The sequence below is a fragment of the Acinonyx jubatus genome, chromosome D3 (assembly GCF_027475565.1).
Source record: "Acinonyx jubatus isolate Ajub_Pintada_27869175 chromosome D3, VMU_Ajub_asm_v1.0, whole genome shotgun sequence".
NCBI lineage: Eukaryota > Metazoa > Chordata > Mammalia > Carnivora > Felidae > Acinonyx > Acinonyx jubatus.
In genome coordinates this window covers 82,339,551-82,359,012 of record NC_069392.1, presented here as the reverse complement: position 1 = coordinate 82,359,012, position 19,462 = coordinate 82,339,551, and the positions used below count along the sequence as shown (strand labels likewise).

At 37.0% G+C, this 19,462-nt stretch overlaps 1 pseudogene; it reads right to left on the bottom strand.

Moving 5' to 3' along the window:
- Nucleotides 1-1,308: 1,308 nt before the first annotated feature.
- The window catches only part of LOC106985150 (importin subunit alpha-8-like), a 59,963-nt pseudogene continuing 41,809 nt past the window's right edge, over nucleotides 1,309-19,462 (bottom strand).

Genomic DNA, 19,462 nt, shown 5'->3' with positions numbered 1-19,462 from the left:
TTTTTAAATTTTCTATTTCATGGGTGCTTCCATTATTTTGAGAAATATTTACGTGTTAAGAAAAACCTTTTGTTAAATAAGATAAATTTTAATCTTTCTCTCAATTTTTTCAATAGTCTCCAGAATCTCCAGAATCTCACTTTCAGGTTTCTGTCACTAATCGGATATAAAACAACAGTTAATTCTACCAAAAATTATTGATGGAGTAGTTGAAGATATGTTAAGTGACCTAATGGACACAGAAGAATGATATGCCTTTAAATTATTACATGATACTCAGTGGCTTTTTTCTTGGTAGAATCCCAAAGGTATTCTAAGACTTTTGAGAGGAAAACCTGTCATGAACGAAACAGGTGGGCAAATTGTATAACTTCATAATTCATGTGAAACCTAATTTTGTTAAACAAAAGTGCTATGACAAATGGTTCAGTTCAACCTGTGAGGAAATGCCAGGTAGAGCCTGTCTTGCTCTATCCTCTTAAATCATGTTTTCATCTTACAAAGGTAATAGAACTGGACCTTGGTTATTTATATTTCCTACTTGTTCCTGCTTTTATATAAATCTCTATCTTGTTCTGTCTCTTGTTTGTGATTCTTCCCATAAACTGAAGGTGATACTTTTGAAATATTTCTTTCATTTCCTGGGAACTCGAGCATGAGTTCTCTTCTGGGATTCCCCAGTTTGGACAACTTCAGTGTGTGTGAACAACTCGGGTTCACACTTTGGCGCAACAGTAGAAAGTCACTGAAGTAGTTATATTTGAAATCGCCTCAGTCAATGGGAGGTACAGGTCTTTTTGGTTTTGGGGTGATCCTTGCCTGTACCTATGGAACTGTATAGTTATACGTATTCTTTTTTTTATTTATTAAAAAAAAATTTAATGCTTTGCTTTTTTTTTTTTTGAGAGAGAGACACAGACAGAATGCGAGTGGGTTAGGGACAGAGAGAGAGGCAGGCACAGAATCGGAAGCAGGCTCCAGACTCTAAGCTGTCAGCACAGAGCCCGACGCAGGGCTCGAACTCATGGACAGTGAGATCATGACCTGAGCCGAAGTCGGACGCTCAACCGACTGAGCCACCCAGGGGCCCGTAGTTATACGTGTTCTTTAAATGGCAGTGAAAGTGTGGGAAATGTTAACTAATATTCAGTTCAAAAATCTTTACACCTCTGAAACACTAGAATCTAGGAGGGATACTCCTTCAGAAAGTTATCCTTGAGGTTTTCTTCATTGGTTTAGAAGTTGTGGAACTTTGGTAACTGTGTTGCTGGTACTAGGACTGGGAATGTTATGCCATTGTCTTCTTTCTCAGTGAAGCTGCTCTCTATAGTGTCTAAAGAAGTCTGGACACATGATGTTCCTCATGAAGTTGTAAACTTCAAGTCTATCAATCCCACTGAGTTCTGTCAGAAGACAAGTTTTCCTTCTCAGATAGTTTCTCTGTCACACAGTGGAGACAAGAGATGGTGTCGAGGAAAATGACAACAGTTTTGGTGTCTTGGATGATGAGAAGATTGTCCAGTGGTTCCAATACTCCGGAGTGGACATGCTAGGTCAACTGGTCCGCAGTGCCCCACAGTGAAGGCAGCCTCTTTTGGGACTTTAAATTCTCCATTTTTTAGCAGAGCCACCAAGGGAAGGAGACTGTTGCAGGCTGGATGTGCCAGCAGGGCCCCACAGCGATGGAGCTCAGGTCCCAGGCTTGCCTGCTCTCGATGGAGGCCTTGGGGCACACCATCGCAAGCTGGAGCAGCACATTCAGCATGCCTGAGCCATGGCCACCTGGGTTTGCAGACCCATTCTAGTGACAGTGTTCCCACAGTGTGGAGAAAGGGGGTCAAGACATCGAGCTCTGAGCTGTTCATTAGCTGACCAACCCGGGCAGGATCCTGTACCAAATACTTGGCCAAAGGACTCATTGTAGCCATTGGTGAGGAAGGACAGGGACCATCAGGTGTCCAAGAGAATGTTGCTGTCATAGTTGTAAAGGAGACGGAAGAGGACGGGCCACATTTGCTTTAGTGCATTTTCAAAAGGGTTTATGTTCTTACTTTGACACAAGGTGGACAAAACCTGTGTAATTTTCCACAGAAACATGACTGATGTGGTTGGTGAAACCAGGGTCAGCAAATGAGGGATGGCATTGCTTGAGATGATGTCTCTGAACTCTGGGTGGTTTCCTACTGTGTAACCAAGAACCCACCCTGTGTGTTCACACACAGTCCTGTGGAAGGAAGACAGGTGCTCAATCAAAGATGAGACAGATAGCGTCCTTCCACAATGGCTCAGTTCTTCTCTGAAGTCCTTAAAGCAATGTTGGTCAGAATCCAGATTACCTCTGCCTGGGAGCAGGGGTAAAGGGATGACTTCAGGAACTCGACCAGCCTAGGAAAGAGCTCTCCTTCAACAGTCTGTTTTAGAGGAGTTTCCTTTTCCTGGGACAGCATTTTCTTAGCTTCCTGAGTGGACTGGAAATGTAAGTCTGGATCTGAGGCATACACACCATTGATTACTTCATGCGGGATGAGGCTGACTGGCTTGGATGGCTCTTCAGAAGCTGGGTCAGGGGAGAGATTGTTGATGTTCCATTTCTTTAGAGCCTGTTCACCTTTCTCAGCCATCTTCAGGCTAACAGCCATTGGCTATTGCCATCTGATAGATGCATCTTTTCTCCAGTACTTTAATTTTCTTGGCCTCTCTTCTGGAGCTTCTTTTTTAAATTTTTTATAGCTTATTTATTTTGAGAGCGAGAGAGAGAGGGCATGAGCAGGGGAGGAAGAGAGAGAGAGAGAGAGAGAGAGAGAGAGAATCCCAAGCAGGTTCTGCATTGTCAGCATGGAGCCCGATGACTTGAACTCACAAACTGCGAGATCATGACCGAGCCTAAACCAAAATTCGATGCTTAACCAACTGAACCACCCATGTGCCTCTCTCCTGGAGCATTTAAACTCAGCGTATTGATAGGAAGAAGTAACCCCCTGGCAGGAAGCCACTGGGATTGATGAAATAGAAAGAAAGCAATATTCAAAGCCCCAAACCCAAGTTCCAATTTGTGACTGAATAGAAGGTAGAATTTAATATCATCCACAGTGTTATTTAACTTTCCTAGTTGTCAGTTCTTTCACTGATAGATTAGTGGTATTACCTGACTCTCCCAAAGTTTAAGGCTATTTTGCAAGAAGGAAATTATTGATGCATTAAAAAACTTTAAAAATTCATAATTCCTATTAATATTCCTCAGGGAATGCAAGGCATTTTCATTGTTATGGCAGAAAAAAATTCTTTGAACTAAGTATACTAAGGGTGAATCACTCTAGTTAAAAAAGTATACTTTTTTAGTGATATTTTTGAGTGTCTCAGAAGTCTGTCAAGGGCTGTACTTGGGGACTCAGTATTTACACTTGCACTTATGTATACACATTCTCTCGTCTCCCATAAAATATTGATTAAGCATTTATATTCATTGAGTAAAGTAATACATAATTCTAACACATAGTATTGATTTTCAAAAAGATCATAATTTACACATGAGATTGTATGGTCAGTCATTATGCAGCCAATGACATTTTTCTAAATTTAGTGCAACAAATATATTAATGATTGCTCAGCTACTCCAGTTAGTAATCTCTCCTCCCTGTTTTCTCCGAGAACATCTGTGTCTCATAATTCTAGAAGAGCTACGATTTTATGCTCTACTTGGTATTTGAGCATTTGATCAATACTAAGGATATTTCAGAGCATATGGGAAAAGCCAAACGGTAAAAAACATGCACAGAAAAGTCTTCTCAGCAGAAAAGTGGACAGTGAAGATAAAAAGCCAGAGGAGAATGAACAATGGCAGAAAGTTATTTAGTTTCATGTTGGGTTAAAGCTTGTTCAAAAGAGAATGGACTATACGTAGATAATCAACAAAGTGGAATCTCCATAGACACAGAAAAGTGAGGGATGGATTCCTGTGCATCAGGAAAGGGAAGGAAACTGGTAGGTAAAAATGCCCATGTAAAGAATTGTTGACAGGAAAGAGAAGTCACCGTTGAGGTGATTTGCAGTGAGGTGGAGAATATCTGAAAAGAGCACACGTGTTTTAAATCCACCCAAAGGGAGAACGGGAGAGAGGCTGGCTAGAAAACATGGCAGGACTGGCAAAGCCCTAAAGGTTAACCTGAAATTGCAGCTTCTGTATGTATACAGGGACTATGCTGTCTGGTTTGTGGTTTTTCTTCAATAAAACTCAGTGTCTACGAAGCTATTGCCTAGAGGTATTCACGCAAGGGCCGTGCACACGGACATTAGGTCATGAGATTTGGTGTAGGCCATTCATTTAACCTTGGGAAGAAAGAATGGGATGTTCTGAGAGCCCCTGCTGGGAGGGCTCGAGGTGGCTGTGAAAGGTCTCTACCAGGACTGTCCTTTATGGAAAAGCAGGCTACCCTTGAAGACAACGGTACCAGAGGCAGAGGAATCTGGAGAAGAGTGTAGAAGAAAAATTACTAAGCCTAAGCACTGCAGAGTTCAGGAATGTGCTATCACGTGAATGAACTATTTTTTTTTTCTATTGTGCGTAAGGGGCATTTTTAATCACGTGTATGTGTTCAAAGAAAGGATTAAACAGTTACCTTGAAAAAAATAACACAAGCCCTAATCGTATTATTTATTAACTTTGCAAATATAGCTACTAAAGAGTTAATTAAGAAGAAAAAAGAAAACCTCACCAAGGTTACAAAGCAAGCAGTTATAATAGTAAACAGGAAATTAGTCTATTATCACTCTTTATTAACTGTAGGCTTTTGTGCTGAACAGAAATTAAAAGTTTTTAAAATTATTTTTAGAGCAATTTTATCACTGGAAGTCTTTTGTTTTGTTGACATTTAACTTATCCTTTCAAACCATAAAAATATTTACAAACCCAAAGTTAAAGACATATTATGTAGTCAGAATTGTCCTTTTCCAATGTCACTCAGTTTTCACAATGAGCTGTGGAAGGAGATCTTGCTTTGTCTCAAAGGGATTTTTCTGACATTAAAAAAAACTGGCATTTTTTATCAGTTTCAGTGTTGTTTTTCCATAACAGCTGTTTCAAGAAACATCAACTGAGTTCACATGAAGTATTTTGCCTTCTAGATTCCAAAACCACTAGGAGGCTCTTTCTCTATCAGGGTCCTTGACTGTGAAAATATGAACTGGGGCCAGTCCTCTAAGAAAATGAATGGTGCCCTAAGAATCAGAGCCAATATCCTCATCCTGGTTCTATTATTGAGAAACAAACAAACAAACAAAGAAACAAACAAACAACTACATCCAAGCCAGATAAAAGCATAACATTCCAAAGGCTAACAGTATTTTACCATACACACATAGCATACACAGCCTTACATAGCAATAGAAACACTATCCCCAGGTTCCTGGATTCTGATGGGGCCTGCCTTTGGGCATATGTTACCCCCTCCATTTGTCTTGAAATCCTGATCCTTGATGATGTTCTTTTGCCAAGAAGTCTGCTTTTGAATCAACTCAAGCCGACCAGAAGAACAGTTTTCCAAAGTCCATAAAGTACAAAGGAAGCATGTATTTACACAAGGAATGAGATTCAAAGATTCTAGTACGTCAATTGGAGTGAATTGCCCACCTCACTGAGGCACCCTGTCAATAATCAGTACAGTATAACATACCGAATTATAATCTAGATTCCCATAATCTGAGCACGGCCTTCACAGATACAAAATATTTTTTATCTGGTCAGAAACCCAAAAGCAAAACAAGTTAGGAAACTTGGTTCCAAGAATTCCAGAGCAAACATGCTTTCCAATTACAGAACTACAGTTTCTTTCTTTCTTTTTTCTTTAAAAATATAGTTGACATATTATATTAGTTTCAGGTGTACAACATAGGGTTTCGACAATTTTATACATTACAAAATGCTCACCACGGTAAGTGTAGTTACCATCTGTTACCAGACAAAGCCATTACATTATTGTTGACTCTATGCTATACTTTTCATCCTCCCGACTTATTTATCCTATAAAAATACGACTTCTTAAGCTCTTCTTGATTACTCTTAAAGTGCGAATAAATCTAACAAGTGTTTAAAACGCTTCAGAAAATATAGCCACTCTTTTAATACCAGCAAAAACGCAAATAAAATATCTATTTTTATACAAAGGAAATAATGGCCCCAAGGTTCTCATATTGGTTGGATTTTTGTGATGTTGTCAGTTAAATGTATTAAGATGTCAGGGTAATTATAGGCCATCTAGGAGTGAGTCAATTCACTGCAATTTTATTTAGTCTTCACATTTTAAAACTCTTGAATTAAAATGCAAAATGTCTATTTTATATATGTCATCAATCAGGGAAATAAATACATAATGGACTAATTGACCTCTAATAATTTACCTTTTCTGATTACCTGATCCTCAAGATTCGGAGTGTTTGTTCTTCCAGAAGTGCATCTCCTGCTGGGACAGTAATTTACCACATTATACTCTAATTTATATAATGTCAAAAAGATTAGCTGCTACCAAATCTGTAACAATAACGCAGCAGAATTTTCGAAGCATCTCGTGGCAATGACTATTTTGGCAGAAATTTCCTACCAGTTGTGGAAGGAGAAGGCATTTGACTTTCATGGTGTTATTCTTGGTTTTCAAGGAAGATTTGCATTATTGATAAAGACACACAGAAACACATGTACACACACACTGAGCAAAATCAGTTGGAGAATGGTTGCTTCATTAGAAAACACTAAAGCCGTTTACTTTTTATTATGTTGTTATTGCCACTACAATTTGAGACAATCTGAGTGAACCAAACCTTAGGCAGCATTAAGAGCCCACCTTACAGATATTAGTAACACCCACTTAAAAATGGGAAGGACACCTAACTGAAGGCTTGTGCAACATTATCTGCAGAGCTAAGAAGGGGTGTGTTTAAAGTGTTTAATTCCCTCAAAGTGACCTGTTTGGAATTATCTTTCTGGAGAAGTGAGCAGTGGGTTGCCTTTTAAGTGTAAGTCGTGTAAATTGCACCAAACTTGACCGCAGCTGGTTTTCAAGAATTGGAGAAATCTGCTCTGCTTACGTGCCCCTTGTCAGTTAGTCTCTGCTTAAAATAGGGTGCTGTCAGTATTGTTTCCAGAGGGAGGGGATTTTTTTTCAGGGTTTGAAATACATATAGCACATTTACATATATAGGAGTCTACATCTAGACTTTATTTTGTTTAAAAAACATTTGTTTATTTATTGAGATAGAGAGGGAGGGGGGGAGCGCCTAAGTGAGGGAGGGCCAGAGAGAAGGAGAGACAGAATCCCAAGAAGGTTCTGCACCATCAGCATGGAGCCTAGTGCAGGGCTTGAGTTCACCAACCACGAGATCATGACCTGAGCTGAGATCAAGAGTCGGATGTCCAACTGACTGAGCCACCCAGGCTCCCCTATACTATACTTTAATAAGTATTTTGACTGCCATTTCATTATACAGAAACCATAGACTTTCACATTTTCTCTAGTCTACATTCCCTGGGAGAGCTTGAGGTCTCTGCATTTCAGAGTTCAAAGGCACTGAGGGCCTGGTGAATTCAATTCTAATGGTTTAGATCTTATTTCTACACACAAAGAGATGAGATTTAATGTATATATTTGCTTCCATGGCATTAAGTATTACAAGACCATTGAGATTGCAAAAATCAAAATGAGAGTCTTATAAGAATGATTTTTGTCTAATCTTTCATATTTGAGGTCTTGAATCTTCTAAATATGCTACTAGTTCTCTGCCAATTTTCTTGCCAATACTACTTGCCTCTGGATTGCTCCACAAAGTTCTACTCATATTATTGACGTTCAATTATTACAGATGTATCCAGGAACTCTGGTCAGAAACTGTGCAAGGGAATGTGAAATAAAATGTTGAGCCAAACAGCCACCGTCCTTGCCCTCATGGAATAAACACTTCCTGTCCGTCATCCCAATTGTTTATGCTTGTCTTTCTTTTACTACATAGGTAGGCTAGTGAGTTTCTTCTTTTTTTAAAGATATACTATGTTCATATATCATATGAGTCAATATTTTTAAGATGCCAATTATCCATAAATTAATCTGTGGTTTACACACAATCTACATCAAATTCCAGGTGGATTTTTTTTGCTAATAATTACAAGCTCTACCTAAGCTCCAAAAGGCTTAAAGAGTTCTAGACTCAACAAATGTATGGGACACCTGATTTTCTCTCTCTTTCTCTCTCTCTCCCTCCATATATATATATATATATATATATATATATATATATGTATATATATATATACATATTTTGAATGAAATTTTTAATATTTAAATCCAGGTTAGTTAACATATAGTGTAATAATGATTTCAGGAATAGACTTTAGTGATTCATCACTTACATATAACCCCCAGTGCTCATCCCAACAAGTGACCTCCTTAATGCCCATCACCCATGTAGCCCATCCCTCTACCCAACATCCCACCAGCAACCCTCAATTTGTTCTCCGTACTGAAGAGTCTTTTATGGTTTGTCTCCCTCTCTGTTTTTATCTTATTTTTGCTTCCCTTCCCCTAAGTTCATCTGTCTTGTTTCTTAAATTCCACATATGAGTGAAATCATATGATATTTGTCTTTCTTTGTCCGACTTACTTCACTTAGCATAACACACTCTAGTTTCATCCATGTTGTTGCAAAGGGTAAGATTTCATTCTTTTTGATCATCTAGTAATATTCCATTGTGTATGTATATGTATGTATATATACATATGTATATATACATATGGAATGATTTTCTTCTTTCCTGAATCTTTCATAAAGATTCACATAATGATTTCCTTCTTCCCTGAATCTTCCATAAGGATTCTTGAGAATTGAAATAGCCAAGAGTTTAGTATGAATCTTTTTTGAAGATGGATCTAAAAAACTACCTACTTGTTGAACCATTCCCCCCTTCCACATCTCAGACCTTTTCTCTGCATCTGGAAATCATATCATTTTGGCAGCCCAGCTTCCTTGTCTCCATGTACTTCAACAGGTTTGGCGTATGGCTTGGCTCCAAAATGGACAAAGGTTTGAGGACTTTACCAGGTCCTGTCCTAACAATCATGTAAATCAACTGACTTATATTTGCATCATTGTTATTAATGAAATAATGACAAATACACATTAATACACAGTAAGTTAATATATCTGTTGTGATCCTGTGAGTTTGCTTCTGTACCAACCAGAACACATCTTCTAAGACTGTGAGAGCAAATGCCCAGTGCTGTGTTACTGCAGATCTCTTACACTCACTGGAGAAGAGCTACATCAAAGATCATACAGCAGCTAGAAGTAAATGCCAAGAGAAGAGACAGGGAACTAGGCTTAGGATTCTCATTTACCATTCTAGCAACCAAGATGAAAGAGGAAAATGGGAGGAAGCAGGAAAATGGAAGTATTGCAGCAACATTAAGAAAGTTAGTTATGCACACATCTTATTTTGTTCATAAGAATCGACTTTTCTTTCTCAGGCCTAGAGAGACACAAAAGACAATTACACTTTTTTGTTTTGCATTTGGCTTCAGTAAACATCTTTCTAGAAGACCATCTCTGTTAACGTCTTCTGCACTGATGGATAAAACATTGCAAAAAGTGTGAATCACTTAAACTCAAGCTTGGCTAACTTTTATACTTACATTTTTTAATGGTACATGTGCTTCTGAAATAATATGCATCAAGGTGGCATGTTTCTTGTAACAATGGAAAAATCTATGGAGACGGGAAGAAAGATGGGGTAAAGAGATTAGATGTATACTTTTTTTAATTAACTATAAAAATCATAGTAAAATAATGACATCGAGAAATACGAAAATTGCTACAAATATGTTCTGAACACATTTCTTTGAAGGAATTGTTCTTAATACCCTAATACCAGATGATATTTGGAGTTTTTTTCTTAATAATTCTATGTCAATTACTTCTAGTACACACACATTTCAGAGGCTTCACATAGAAAGTTTCTTTACCTGTTACCCAGACTCACCCAGTAAGCAGAACTGACTCTTGAGGTTTTTTTCTCCATCTTTGTTGAGTTATAGTTGACAAATAAAAATTCTATATATTTAAGATGTATGATTTGATGTGTGTATATATATATATGTATGTGTATATATATATGTATGTGTATATATATATATATATATATATATATATGCAGCACTGTGAAATCTTTGTCACAATTGAGTTAACTAACATATTCATTATCACACATAATTAATATTTTAGCACATTTACAATATACAATATAGGATTAACTAGAGTCATATTGTCATAGTTTAGATCTCTAGAAATTATTTATCCTGCATAACTGAAATATTGTAACTTTTGATGAACATCTCCCATTTCCCTCTTCCCCCAGCCTCTGGCAAACCCCTTCTACTTTCTACTATTATGAATTTGACTACTTTACAGTCCACACTTAAGTGAGATAACGCACAGTATGTGTCTTTCTTTGTCTGGCTCATTTCACTTAACATAATATCCACTAGTTTCAACTATGCTGTTGCAAATGGTAAAATGTCTTTCTTTTTATGGATGAATAATATTCCATAATAATATATAATAGATCTCTCTCTCTCTCTCTCTCTATATATATATATAGAGAGAGAGAGAGAGAGAGAGAGAGAGAGATGTATCTCACGTTTCCTTCATCCATTCATCTGTCAGTGGATACTTAGGTTGTGTCCACGTTTTGTCTATTGTTAATAATGCTGTAATAAACATGGGGATGCATATATCTCTTCCAGATACTAATTTCACTGTCTTTGGATATATACCCAGAAGCGAAATGGCTGGATCTTATGGTAATTCAATTTTAAACTTTTAAGGGAACCTCCGTATGGTTTTCCATAATGGCTATATCAATTTACATTACCACCAACAGTGCACCAACACTTAGCTTTTAACTTTTTGATAATAGTCATTTTAACAGGTGTGAGATGATAGCTCATTGTGGTTTTGATTTGCATTTCCCTGCTGATTAGTAATGTTGAGCACCTTTTCATGTACCAGATGGCCATTTGTGTGTCATCTTTTGAGAAATGTCTATTCAAGTCCTTTGTACATTTTTTAAATTGGTGTTATTAGTTTTTAGCTATTGAGCTGTGTAGGTTCCTTATATATTTTGGATATTAACCCTTATAAGATGTACAACAGGCAAAGATTTCCTACTGTTCCATAGGTTACCTTTCACCCTGCTGGTTGTGTTCTTGCTGTGCAGAACCCCTTTTAATGGGATGCCATCCCATCTATCAATTTTGTTTTGTTGCCTGTACTTTTCAGTTGCATCCTCGCCAGACCAATGTCAAGAAGCTTTTGTCTTGTTTTCTTCTATAGATCTATGGTTTCAGCCTTATATTTAAGTCTTTAATTCATTTAGAACTAATTTTTGTATAGTGTGTGAGATTAAACCCATAAGTGTTTCTCCCATGGTGATAGATTCACCTTTACTCTTCACTTTCTTTTGTCTTCATTTCCTTTTTTCCTCTCTTAAAGGCATCCATATAAGAATAAGTAAATGACTTTTTTGTTGAAATTTTTAGAGAAATGTTAGTTAACAATCATAGTTACTTGACACATAGTTATGAACACTTGGATATTACTTTATCACTCCTGTCCAGTACTGTCCAAGATACTTACATCTTGGGGACAACGGTGGAGCTCTGATCAAACTTGGGGAATGACCTCAGGTTACAACTTATTTATTCCTCTTTTTTTTTTTTTGTAAGAATTGTTTTCCTAGTGACCCTGTGCAATCTCAGGTTTTCCTTCATTATCTAGTATAACCTGTATAACCATCTAGTTTATAATTATGACTAATTGCTATTTCCTGAGATTTTAAAGTTTATATATATATATATATATTTTTTTTTTTTTTAAATAGGCTCAAGACAGTTTGACCTTAATAATCACAGTATAGGTGGAATGAAATATCTACAGATTTGTTGGAAATATTTTTGGTCATTGGATAAGAGGGGTATAGCCCATAAGATATCATAAATATTCTTGTATCTTTCATGTTTTTCAAAAATAGTGGTGCAAGGCTTCCTGCTGTGAATGAGGTGGTAAGAATTAAGATAGGCACTTCAGAAAAATAATAAGGTTTAGAATAATGTACTAAAAGCTGACCATAGATGAGTAAAATTGGTAAGGAAGAAGAAGTATAAGACAAAGAGTAAATAACACTCAAATAAAGAGAGGAGATGGATAAATGTTCATAGAAATTCTTTACATGCTAGTCACAAATAATATTCATATAGGAATATTTACATAAAAATATGTATTTGTTCTGTACTTTTAAAAATTGGGTTATTTATAAAAGTTAACCATATATTAATAAAATATGTGAATTAGATATATATGATATATATGCATATACCTTTATATACTTTTATATACTATAAAGTATATTTATATAGTATATATTATATAGTATATTTTGCATATATAGTATATATTACATTAGAGTATATAACATTTAACAAATTATATTAAATTTTCAAGTAAAAGTGAATATAATAAAGTGCATTAATATTTAGAAAGCAATTCCAAATACTTAAAAATTATTCAATTCTCACAGTTGTTCTTTTACGGACACATATTCAGCTTGATGTAAGGATTATGTTTCTGGCACAAAATAAAAATACCCATCAGGTGCTAAAATACAGGATTCATGAGGTATTGCACAAATGAAGAAATCTTCAAAATCTTCAAAATGAGCTGCACATTACTAGTAAATGGTATTTTGGGGATGACTGAAACATAAAAGAGGGCCTGACCTCATAAACGTCCCAGTGCCTTGGAATATTCCGATTCTTTAATTATCAGAATAAAACACTCTCTTTTCGTGGCCCCTTGGCTTTGCATCAATGTGTAAGTGTTAAAATCACTAATTCCATTATATGCCAGATGGTACTCAGGGGATCATTTCCTAATTAACCTGACTCTTCCATGACATTCATTCATTTTTGGTTTTACTGACATTTTATCAGCTAAAACACACTTTATATTTAAATAGCTTATCAGCTGCCTTTTAGGCAAACTGGTACATCTGGGATAATCTTTCTAACTTATAACGACGGACCAATACATTTTTTGTAGTTTCATTTCGACCCACATAATTGCGGCAATGGGAAGATGAACATTCTACATGTCTCAAGGTTTTATAGTCTCAAATCTAGAGGACTTAGGTCACTAGTTCTGAATATTTTATATTTAAAACAAATTAAAATCACCGAGTGTTGAAATTACAACTTTTATAATCACAAGTATAGTTTAATTCCAGAGAAATCTAACAGTGAATAAGGGATAGGAATCTGTCAAAAAGAAATCAACTCCTTCCTAGAAGACATTATGGTACATGTGATCATAGCCTTCACGTACTGTATGGCCGGATCAAGTTACAAAGACTCCTTAAATCTTAAGGTTTTTAGTCTTGTGTCTTGTTTGGTTTGTGTTTTGTTTTGTTTTGCCTCAGCAAAAGCAAAGAGTATAATCATAGTACTTAGTACCTCATTCCACTGCTGAGAGTATTACTGAACATAATGCAGTTAAAACATTTAGTACAGTGTTGGATACAACAGCAATTACTTAATAAACATTACCTGTTAAATGTTCCAATAAAACAATATAGAATCTTGCCTTTGGTCTAGTTCTAAAGATAGGATTGTCCTCAAGTAGTGGTATGAAGCTAGGTCACCCCTAAGGTGGCTTATTTGGAAATCGGCCATCAGAACCTCCCCAGTGTGTGCCATACTCTGACAGAGATGACCTTGAAAGATTGCGAGAGCAGAAATGAGTGTTTCTTCATCACTAGGAGGAAGATTTGCCACCAGGCGCCTACCAGCTCTGAAGCTAGCTCCCACCTCCCTGAATATTTTCTTAGAACCACACAAGACCTCTTTGACCGTACGAAGGAATTTTTGGCGTTGTGCTCTGTAATACCTACTGTCTGAAAGTATAGCTCCCCATGAGGAACATCAGGAGAATGATGTGTGGACATTGCACGCGAATGTTTACTAAGGGGGAAGAGAAGGGATTTTGAAGTCACATCTGAAGCTCCCATTAAAGACTTAGGTACCTATTTAGGGATTGTGGACTCCGTGGGCCTAACTACAGAATTTTAGAAAAAAAAATATTAGAGATTTATACCCATGTAGGATATCTGTTTCAAGCAAATCTCACACTGTATTTCCTTAAAAATATCATGCTTACAGGGGCGCCTGAGTGGCGCAGTCGGTTAAGCGTCCGACTTCAGCCAGGTCACGATCTTGCGGTCCGTGAGTTCGAGCCCCGCGTCAGGCTCTGGGCTGATGGCTCAGAGCCTGGAGCCCGTTTCCGATTCTGTGTCTCCCTCTCTCTCTGCCCCTCCCCCGTTCATGCTCTGTCTCTCTCTGTCCCAAAAATAAATAAACGTTGAAAAAAAATTTTTTTTAAAAATATCATGCTTACAGAGTGCCATTTATAATGAAGAAGTGTATATTCGACTGGGAGTTTGAAATCAGTTATTAAAGGTTATAATTAACAATCTACAAAGAACTAACTCTCCTTTCTGCACTGTGAGAACAGACAGATGATGTATTAGAAATTCCCAGGCTTATAGATAGAAAGTAATTATTCACCTGAACTCATTTATTTCAGAGTGATGCCATTTCTCTAAATATAGCTCAGTTTCACATCTGCACGTCGACATTGTAATTTAGCAGCCATCAAAGTATTATAAATGCAAGGGTTTTTTCATTTGATTTAAAAATGATTTTAGGTTATTTTTAGGAAATGTAGACAAAGGAAAAGTGAGCCATGTACGAACCATGGAACATTCATAGGGATGTTACAGAAGCTCTGTTGAACTTTGACTAAAATGTTAGCTCATTCACTGCCAAATATTCATCAATCGATTAAATTAGTTATTACTCAGTGAGAAATACAAAATAGATATTTTTTTGTAAAAAAGAAATGTTCTAGTTTATGAATGAAATTCAACATGCTTCTATGAGTATGAGCTATTATGCTAGCACTGTCCATATGAATATGAACGAGACATAGACCCATCACCATGGTACGGTGTAGAGGGTAGAGACTTCAAAGTCAGAAAAAAAAAATTGATTAGTTACTCTATTCTGTGGTCTAGAGGTTTAATCTATTTATGCTGAATTTCTCAGTCTGTAAAACACAGAAAATTATTGTAATACACTGCAATAATAGTCCAGGTGCCCAAGATATTATGAGCCCCCTTAGTAATATGAGAGAAAGAAGAATTCGAACCTGAGCCACAGGCCCACGCGTATTGAGAATCCAGTCGGCACAATATATATGGCCCCGGAAGGCAAATCCTTTGCGAACCAATGCCTTTCATTTACACGATGCCATTCATCCATACAGCTTGCTCACCTTCCCACTCCGTCTGTGTCCCTCATGTGTGCAGGTGCACATGCGCCACTTTTTCTGACGTTTCAGAACAGCGTATCTCCAACATCACTCACGCATGCATGCATCAATGTATAACGCGTACATCTCTTCTCAGTCTTGTCACCATGGCTCTGTCTTCTTTTGCACTAAACTTACCATCAGACCATAAAGGCAGAAATTCTAGCAAAAGCCTTGGCACTTGCTAACCTCTTGATCGAAGGTGGAAAGGGGACAGCTGAAAAGAAGCAGGCTGAGTCACGATATGTTTCAGAGTTCAGATTTCAGGCCTTGCCGACAGATTGGCTTTAAGGAGTAAAGAAAAGAGAAAGTTTAGGAAGACTCTGGTTTTGGTTTCAGAACTGTGTGGATGGTGGCGTCATTTAACTGAGCTGGGAAGAGTAGGAGATAACAGGTCTGGACGACAGGGTAGAATTATGAATTGTAGTTTACACAGACTAAGTTCCACATGCCTCCTGGATACCAAACTGAGAGAACATATTTGGCAACAAGATTTACGGAAGAAGCCAACATTCTTTAGGATTCAGCCTGAAGAACGTTCCTAATGAAATATTAGTTTGAGGAAAGAAAGATATCCTGCCATTTGCAGGGGATGAACCTGGAAGGTATTATGCTAAGTGAAAGAAGACAGAGAAAGATGAATACTGCGTGGTATCACTTAGAGGTGAAATGAAAGAAAAATAAAAGCCAAACTTATAGAAACAAGGCTAAAGGGTGGCTTCCAGGGGCTGGCTAATGTGAGAAATGGGGAGACATTTGTAAAGGGTTCCAAACTTTCAGTTATAAGATGAATAAAATCTCAGGATCTCTTGTTGGGTGACTATAGTTAATACTGTATTGTATAACTGAAATTTTAAGACAGTAGATTTTAAGCCTCCTTGCCCCTTCCAAAAGGTAAATGTGTGAGCTGATGGATGTGTTAATTAGCTTGATTGTGGATCACAGTGTATACTTTAAACACATTACAATTTTACTTGTCACTTATACCTCAGTAAAGCTGAAAACAATTATGTCACAAATAATAAGTGCACCTCACATATTTTTTGTTTTGTTTAGATTTGCACCTTTGTGAAACATTCTTAACCTTAGTTATTATGAACATAATATTTGTGATCTTAGATGAATTCTTTTTTTTTCTCTACTGTCTTTGAAAAATCTGCTCAGCAAAATACATGGCTGTTGTTTACTTAAAAACAAGTTACTCAAGATTCATTAATAGTTTGTGCTAAAGATATGATGTTCTTTTAAAATTATTGTATTAGCCAGGGGCACCTGGGTGGCTCAGTCAGTTAAGTGTCTGACTTCAGCCCGGGTCATGATCTCATGGTTTGTGGGTTCAAGCCCCGCATTGGGCTCTGTGCTGACAGCTCAGAGCCTGGAGCCTGCTTCGGATTCTGTGTCTCCCTCTCTCTCTGCCCCTCTCCTCTTCATGCTTTGTCTCTCTCTGTCTCTCAAAAAAAAAAAAACGTTGAAAAAATTTTTAAATAAAATTATTGTATTAGCCAGAAAATAAAAATAATAATAATAAATAATAAAATAATAATTAAGCATTATTAGAAACTCAGTCCTAAAACAATGCAATTGAACTTAACTATAGAGTCCATTATTTAGCAATCTTGTTTTGGACATGAATATTCCATTCAGACTTAATGGAATATTTTCCAGTCTGTACACACTGATGTAGGTAATTGTTTTCTCCATTAGAAACGACACAATATTCAAGCATTGTTGTTCCTGAGTATCATTCTTCCTGATGTGAGTTTTAATTTAATAGTATATCATTTATTAAACAAAATCGATGGTAATGTGAAATATATAGATTTCCTTCAGTCTTACCATTTGGTTTCGTTAATGACGACAATAAGAAAGACTATAAACTAATGGGGGTGGGATAACCAGAAGAGGGTATATGAGGACAAGAATCCTAAAATCTGTGCCTGCAGGGGATTGTTTCCCAACATTTTCTCAATTGATTGACCATTAGATCAGCACACTTTTAAGTGTAGACACTGATACACAAGAGGTACTTTGGGGGAGGGAATGTTTCATGTTGCATTATGATAAATCACAAAATGTGCTTGGTACAATCAGGAAAATCAAAAGTGTGGGATGATTAAGTGGCAGACCCAAGAGTTGCTACTGATGGAAATATGTTAAAGCAAGTGTGTCAAAGCCATGAGAAAGCTTAATGGTTAAAACTACAGGCTTTTGAACCAGATGGCCTGGGTTTGGATCTTTGCTAGTAAGGTGATCTTGGACAACTTAATTAATGTCTCAGTTTACTAATCTCTAAAACAGGGATAATAATTGTACCAATTTTGTAAAGTTGTTAAGAAGGTTAAAATGTTTCAATATATGTTTGAAAAAGTAAGAACTATGTTTAGTAAGTGCTATCATGTTTCAAGTAATCCTATCATTAACCAGAAAGTCCCTTCAGTCCATCTACTTAAAAAGCTCTCTGTATTTCTTTAATCTGAATTTTCTCAGACAGTGTCTGTGTGATGAATTCTACTTATTTTGTTGCCTCGATGAGTTTTGTTAATGAGAAGGATGATTTATTCCAGTATACTACTAGTGTGCTGAATAATTATAGTGATGGTGGGTATCATAATTATTCTTGATTTTAATGGAATTTTTTCCAACCTTTCATCATTAAGTATTTTGTTTACAGCAATTTCTGGTAGATAATTTTCAGCAAGTCAAGAAAATATCTTTCCATTTATAGAAAATTAAGAGTTCTTTCCTTGTTTAATCAGAAATGAATACTCAATTTTAACAATATCCTATTAGTGGGTCCAGTTCTGAGTCTCTTAAATGAAGATGGCATCCTATTTTTATATGGCTGATTTGCATATTCCAGACACTATTTACTTCTAACGTAGATACACTTTATACTTTCCTCTTCTTCTTCACCACACAATTTCAGACTTATTAAGCCATACTCCCTGAATTGCAGTCCCAATTGTCAACCCAGCTGGAATGGTTCTGACATTGTTTTGTTTATTTGTGTGGTAGGACCAAAAATAGCCAGGGAGATTCAAGGCAATCTCTCTGTAAGCACAGTGACAGAATTTCCTTTAGAATTATGCATTCAAAGTTTTTATCCAACCTAAGTTGTTGAAATTGTGAATCGGGTAATTCTGCTCCTGTCCCACTTTGTCTTCTCCACGCTGCACATCAGAGCTTAACCTCCTTCTTACTGACAACACCTGCCACATCTCCTCAACTTGTCTTAAGGGACTGCATAGTTTTTAAAAAAGCAGAGGGGCACATGGATGGCTCAGTTCGTTGAGTGTCTGACTCTTGGTTTCCGCTCAAGTCGTGGTCCCAGGGTTGTGGGATCGAGCCCCACTGAGCGTGGAGTCTGCTTGGGATTCTCTTTCCCTCTTTCGCTCCCCACCCCCCTCACGTGTTCTCTCTAAGATAAAATCAAATAAAGCTCAAAGAAATAATGAAAAACAATTCTCAATTTTACTTTTTACATCCTATCTTTATTGCATTGTGATCCTGGTAGCACCACTACCCAATCTACTTATTCAGTCGAAACCTTGAAAGTCAAAACTGAACCCCTTTTACCTCAAATCCTTGCACACCTTTATCTCCGCTGTAGCACATCAAGAACCATGGTGATATAACTCCAAAATTTGTTCTGAACCTGATCACCTACTTCTCCCTACACTATGGCTTCCCCCATACCCTCTGATACCTTCTCCCCCACCTCCACCTGGACTCCTGCGATGGACCCACGCTGCCCTCTCTGGTGCCTTTCCATCCAGTCTACAGAGCAACGAGGTCCTCAACTTGAACTATGAATCAGCCGATGTCTCTAGTCTGCTTAAGACTTTTCTGATGGTGTGCCCAGCCCAGCACAGGCTGGTCTCTACGTAAGTTTTCACCTTCATCTCTTACCTCTTTCATTCATTTTGATCACAGTTCTCATTTATAACAAATCAGAGTCTTTGCTGTATGCCTGTCACCACTTAAACATTTATTATATTTTATT